Consider the following 7022-nt stretch of genomic DNA (forward strand, 5'->3'; position numbering starts at 1 on the left):
GAGGGGGGGAGTACTACTGTTACAATCTCCAGTCACAATCCTCAATCACAAGTCCAGTCACTACAGAACTACATTTCCCAGCATCACTTCTGGTTCCCACCTGCACTCAGTCAGCCATCACAACACCTGCCACTGATTATTACCTCAACACACACACACACACACACACACACACACACACACACACACACACACACACACACACACACACACACACACACACACACACACACACACACACACCTTGCATACCCACATTGTCTGGTTTCGTTGGACACTAGCATGTGTTTACTTATCTGTTGACTACCTTACTGTGATATTTGCCAGTTACAATTCTGTCTTTGATTATATTCAGTCTCCAGTAGGGATGGGTAAATGAAGCCTCATGAAGCACTGAGACTTTCCCTTGATTGTTCTGGGAAAAGATTCGAAGCATCATGAGTGTCGAAAACAGCGCCATGTTGTGGCAGGTCAAATTTATAGCAGCCATATACCTGAGTGAGCAGCGCCGTTGTTTTATCTATCTATTAGTATTAAGCACAAATAAAAGCCTGACAATGCTAAATGTTCAGTTTTCTGATAATACAATTCACATATTAAAGTGAGGCAATAAATTAATTGTAACAATTATATTAATACTAATTATAAAAATACCAAAAGAGTTGCTTGATGCAAGTAAATGGTGGTCTAATTATTTTATGGTTTCTATGCTGTTTATATGGCAGTATATATGAGCATGTAACATAGGCTATAGGCTTATATATATATATAAGTTAGTAAATGGACTTAAACTTCCAAAAACCTGTAGAGTAGTGGTCTGGGTTCAAACATTTCGACACGCAAAGTGAAGCATTCACGTGACTGGAAAGAAAGTGAGGGTTCATTTTTCGTTGATCACGTGTTTCTCTGAAAACAATACCGCTCTGGGACGGAGCTTCATGAGAAATTGCACTGTGTATTCGATACGCGCTTTGAAGCTTCATATGTAACATCAGTAGTCTCCAGCCATCCAGTTTGTACCAGTCTGCACCTAACGATGAGAACTGCTATTCACAGCTAAGTGTTTGCTGCTATTTATGAACTCAGTCAATCACCTGTTTGCATCGTTAGTTTCCTGCAAATAAACACCCTTTGTGGAAGTTGCCTTGGTGCTGTGTTTTTCTGTTTTCTGACAACTGTCCAGCTAATATTACTACAAAAACCAGCTTTTCTTGGTTCTGTGAAACATGGCAAAACCAATGTTAATCTCGTATAAAGCAGAAACATATTATCGGATAATAATAAAGCTTCACTCCCAGAATCCCCCTCAGTGAGAGCAGCAGACAACAGGAGCTCCTCATCTCTGATCTGAACTTCACTGCTACTCACCGTCACCACAGAGTCACTTTCACCTGCACTATACCAGCTACAGGACAAGAACAAAACAGCACAGGACAACATCACATTACATGTTCAGTGTAGGATGTTTTTATGGCATCAGTTCTTTTCTCCTCCATAAGACGTCCATAAATCTATATGTATGATATCATTTTCTTTTTCATTTTCAGATGCCCCTAAAATCTCTCCCTCCTCCAGCTGTAACGGAACTGATGTAACTGTGTGTTTCTGTGAGGTTGATGGGAATCCCTCTCCTGAACTGGAGTGGCATCTGTCTGGACGTCCTGTCAGTAACTCTTCAAACACGTTCATCAGTGAAGAGCGATTGAACAGCACAGGCTTGAGGAGCTCCATCACTCTACATCAGTCACTCTCACACACATCCACTCTGCAGTGTGTCGGTAACAACACTCATGGCACTGCAAGAAAACTGCTTCTATCTGTTGCACGTGAGTTTTTAGTTCTGTGATTCATCCCATAACACAAATATGGCCCTGTCCCAAATGGCACACATGTGCAATTGTTGTCTTAACTTACAATGGCCACTGCATGTGCATGTCCGTTAAGTCCACAAGACTGTATATGGTATCCCATTAGTTATTTTCGGTATCAGAAGGGTGCTTGCGAGCGCCCCTTTTGCAGACGATATGTGCCCTCGATGTGCATTTTTGCTGTGTCTGCAAGCTCGCGAGCAGCAGATCTCTTCTGGAAAGTTAAAGCGGCATTACGTCATGAAAGTCGCAGAGGGCTTAGGTTTCCATTTGGGACAGGGCCTATCTCTACCCATCCCACCCATTCTCCATACTGCTTATCCCCTCTAGGATTGTGGGAAATTGAGGATCTTTCAACTGATGATTAGTAAATGAAAAAAGTCATAACAGTATCAGTCATTAATGCTAATGCTAATCTCTCACTTTTCATATCGTTCCTATGCTCCTGCCATCATTGTTATTTTGTTGTTTAAAGATTAAAATATGACTCTCTATCCCTTGTTGAATTGAATCAGTGGATCATCAGTGGTTTTCCAAACACTCCTTTATTCTTCTTTAGGTTTGAATGTTTCCTCTGTGATGATTGGAGTTGCTGTTGCGGCTGTGCTGGTCATTATGTTCTGTGCCATTACATTTATCTGTGTACGGTAGGTGAACGACACATATAAGGTATTAAGAACCGTAGCAGAACAACCATAATTAATTACTTAGAGAGAAGAAAAGATAAGGATCACAGAATAGACTCGACATATGATAATGAGCTGATGGATTTTGTTTTACATAAACTCACTCATGCTTTTGACATATGGTGCAGATGAAAGTGATTTATCCAATTTGTGGAGAGAAATATTTAAACACAACTTTATTCCAAGAACAATTTTCCAATTGAGAAACAGAAAAACAAATTATTCCAAAAGTTTACATCTAATGACTCTAAAAATGGAATGTGACAATGAAGTAAAATATAATAACATGTTGCCTTATTTTATTTTGGTTCAAATTAAAAAGCCTTTTAAAAAACAAACAAAATTATTTAGTTGTTTTACCACTCATTTTGGGCACTTTCTGCTCCTCAAAAATATCAAAATGTATTTTAATTTAGAAATGATAAACATAGAAGTTCACCATAGAAGTGATGTATTCAAATCATGGTATGTATGAATTACATTTTTACATAGGCCTAATGTATGTTTGAACAAATGAATAGATCTAAGCAAAAGAAAATGTATGAATGTTATTTGCATTATATAACAAAATATCAAACCAAGAGGCATTTATAAAAAAAATAAAAAAAAATAAAAATAGGACAAGCAAAACATTTCACAAAAATAAATAAATTAGCATTTAAATGATTAAAATATATATGGAATTCAAAATGAACATGAAACATATTTTGACACTACACTTAGTGGTTATCACTATTGTGAAAAACAACACTATGGTTACTTTACACATCCACTTAAAAAACGTAACACCAGTATGTTTGAACAAATCAATAGATCTTAGCAAAAGAAAATGTTTAAATGTTATTTGCATTATATAACAAAATATCAAACCAAGAGGCATTTATTAAAAATAAATAAAAATAAATAGGACAAGCAAAATATTTCACAAAAATAAATAAATTAGCATTTAAAATGAACACGAAACATATTTTGACACTCCACTTAGTGGTTATCACTATTGTGAAAAACAACACTATGGTTACTTTACACATCCACTAAAAACCACTTAACAGCAGTTGAGCACATATAATAAATAGAAAGTTAGTTCTGAGAAAAGCTCTTACATCGTTTGTTTGCAGATGCCACTTGCTTTGTCACTTTGTATCTGCATTGCAAAGGATACTCAGACATTTTTATGTGTGACTAAGTGGTCCAAAAAATGTTGGGGGTCACTGCACAAGTTTATTCACTTGCCAGTCACATCTGGCTTTTGATTTTGCTCTCTGTAAAGCTAGTATGTAACTGATATTAAAAATCAACACGTTTTCAGAAAAGAAAATATTAAACTTCTGGCAGTCGACTTCAGTTCCAGTTTTGCTTAGTTCATTTTAAAAATGTATATTGCATCAGGATTTGAAATCGGCCCCCCATAATTACTATAAAATTACACCACTAGACCATCATGGCTCACAGTCTTGTAGGAAGAGAATCAGAACTGTCACTGTTGCCCAATCAAAGGGGGAAGAAAGGTGCAGGACGCCCCCGAAAAAGTCGTTTAAACAGTAAGAATGCGTTTCTTTGTAGAGAGATAATATAATGGACTAAATGTTAGTAACCCAATATCTTTTCTTTTCAGGTTGTCCTTCAAGCTGAAGGTGAGTCTTCTTTGTTATAAGGCCTAAATAGTAAGACATGATATAGGATGATGATGATGATGATGATGATGATGATGATGATGTTTGAGAGTGTTTTTGTTTTTAGGCTCAGAATGAGGCAGCAGACACATATGCTTCTCTTCAACTCTCAGCTCCACCCTCTGAATATGAGACTTTGAACATTAAGAGAGGAGACGCACAATAAACAACAAATACACATTTATCTCCTCCTTTGTTTTCTTCACTAAGTTGTTTTTTCATGAGTTATGCAATGAATGTATTTCCACATGAAATACTCGTATAAAAACAACTAATTTCACATGGATCCTATGTCTGATACATTACAAAAGCATGAAGACCAATCCTCACTGGCAACAAAAATGCATGTTTTTGTCATATTTTATGGAAATCTGTTTAGTTGTTTGAAATAAACATATGTTTCATTCACATTACACATTTGCAATTTGTTTGTCAGGAAAAAAAGGTTTAGATGGCTTGATTTGACAGATGATGTGTCCCAGTTTCACTACCTATCTGTGCTGTAAAAGTATGTACTCTTTTTTTTTTTTTTTTTTTTTACAAAATAAAATAAATTAAAGTTGGCCCACTTTATATTAGGTGTCTTTGACTACTATGTACTAACATTTACATAATTGTTTTTATAATGCACTTATTATGTACATGCATGTTTTTACATTGTACCTCATTTTAAAAAAAATACCTGCATAAAATACTTTATTAAATTTTTTTTAATAAAGTTGCATTTAATAATGTCCAGAAGTATCTCTTTTGCTACTATGCTATTTGTATCTTTATTAAAGTTCACAATGTTAATATATAACATAAAATCAATATTTATTTATTATTAATAACTCAACCCCATTTCATGTATCTAACCATCTTTCTCACACATATACACCATGTTTAAATATCTTTTTATTCGTGTTTGTAGTTCTGAACCAAATTCTCATCCAAAGTGCAATTGTTTGTGTGCAATATTAGCCGTTAGACTGTGCATGGATCACACTTCTCCCGGGAATAGAAGACCATCCAGGTTTGTTTGGTATACTATGATTTGAGACAGACTTATTCTAATCTCACATACTATTTAAGAAAAGGAGAAATTATAAATGTTTTTAAATGTGCATGTACTCTAGTTTAGTTTTTATTTAATCTAATATGTCATTTGTGTCTTTTTGTGGACTATTATATGGACTGTCTGATAAAAAAATTGAATTGTCTTCTACAATCAGCTGTACTTTCAGGATTTTATATGCATAAATATAAAATTAAATATAATTTGGTATATTTTCTATATCAAATTAACTAACATGAACTAACAATGAGCAATATATGTTTAAAACCTTCATCAATCTTTGTTAATGTAATAAATAGACTTATTGATCGTTCATATTAGCTCACAGTGCATTAACAAATGTTGACAAATTCAACTTTGGACTAAAAATGTATTAGTAAATGTTGAAATTACCATTGACTAAGATTAATAAATGCTGAAGCAGTCGTGTTAACCAACGTATTAACTTATGTTAACATATGAAACCTTATTGTAAAGCCTTAGGTAAGTTTTTATTTCAAGTAAATCTGTATTTTTTGTTTGTTTTTTGTTTTGTGTAGAATAATGACTTGTATGTCTATTTTTGTACTCTTCTTCTGGTTTTTGATAGTCTATACTGCAGTATTTTTCCCCATGATTCAGGCTTCTGCTTTCTGTTATTAAAGATGATAACCATAAATAAATGCTTTTAAGAAGTGAAGTCAAAAGTCCATATATGGAGAAATATCACAGCACAGTGTTGCATTTTCTCATCTGAGCAACAAATTCTAAATACATCTAAAAATTGAAATGCTGAAAGAATGATATTTTGTAGCAAACCGTCACATGATCACTCTCAGAAAAAAAGGTACGAAAGCTGTCACTGGGGCTGTACCTTTTCAAAAGGTACACTTTTGTTCCTTTTAGGTACTAATATGTACCATTAAGGTACCAATATGCACCCTTTAGGTACAAAAATGTACCTTTTAAAAAGGTACAGCCCCAGTGACAGCTTTCGTACCTTTTTTTCTGAGAGTCCATGTTCAGTCAGCGGTGTGGGTGAATTCTGTCAGTAAATCACCGGTGGGGGTTCAGAGCAGTGATGTAGCGCAGATCTTGGGGGAAGTTGTACAGTAAGTTGTATGGCAGCAAGTAGAGACAGTATGAATTCCAATCAGCAGTGATCATCTCTATATGTCCCACTGACTCCAAACAGTATGTTCAGAACTGAACATTTTTCTTAGATTATTGAATTCACCAATGCACTTTTTCACCACAGCTTTATTTGGAAAACATCGCAAGAAGATCCCCAGTCCTGTCTTGATGCCACATATACGCTTATGTAATAATATTAGACAGTATTTAGGGAATTCAGGAATGGCTTACTTTAGTTGTTTCTGCATATTAAGTTGGGATAGTAGAAAGAATGTAAACGGACAGTTCATTTCTATATTTCAAGTGATTTTAAAAGGCTGCTGCTGATGAGCTAATAAGGAAATGCAGATTTACATTACCACTTAAAAAAAAAATTATGCTCTTATATGAATTCTGAGCAGGAAACTGATGGAACTGTCACATTTTTGTTTTAATACTGGAAATGACTGAATATGTCTTAAAGTTCAAAGCCCTTTAGTATGATCAGTTTACTAAATTATTGATATGATTTTCCACTTTGTAAAAGGAAGGTACTATTTAATGTTGCTCTGTCTGTGAACAGGATGTATGTTGATGATGATAGAGGGAGTTGTTCACTAGCAGTCAGTCAGTTTATAATGTTCAC

This window comes from Leuciscus leuciscus, assembly GCF_965113295.1.
Source record: "Leuciscus leuciscus genome assembly, chromosome: 4".
NCBI classification, from domain to species: Eukaryota; Metazoa; Chordata; class Actinopteri; order Cypriniformes; family Leuciscidae; genus Leuciscus; species Leuciscus leuciscus.